Genomic DNA, 313 nt, shown 5'->3' on the forward strand with positions numbered 1-313 from the left:
GCAGGTCTATCGGAGTGGCCCGCCCGTGCCTCGCTGACTATTCCGTCATATTTCATACCAAATAAACAGCTTTTGGCCGCGACTAATCAGCTGTTTTGCCCCGAGAGACATTCCAAAATCTAATAATAAAAATATGACCATCTAAATATTCATTAACATGTAATCCCCAATTAGTATATGATTACTTGCCACTGTACAAATATATAATCACATAATCACTATTTCATTAACTGCATATTAAGCCTTCACCAGATTCAGGGACAGTTCGCCCTTAATTATAGATAATCACACACACTCGCAAAATCAAGGGCCG

This window comes from Penaeus monodon, chromosome 19 (genome assembly GCF_015228065.2).
Source record: "Penaeus monodon isolate SGIC_2016 chromosome 19, NSTDA_Pmon_1, whole genome shotgun sequence".
Taxonomy (NCBI): domain Eukaryota; kingdom Metazoa; phylum Arthropoda; class Malacostraca; order Decapoda; family Penaeidae; genus Penaeus; species Penaeus monodon.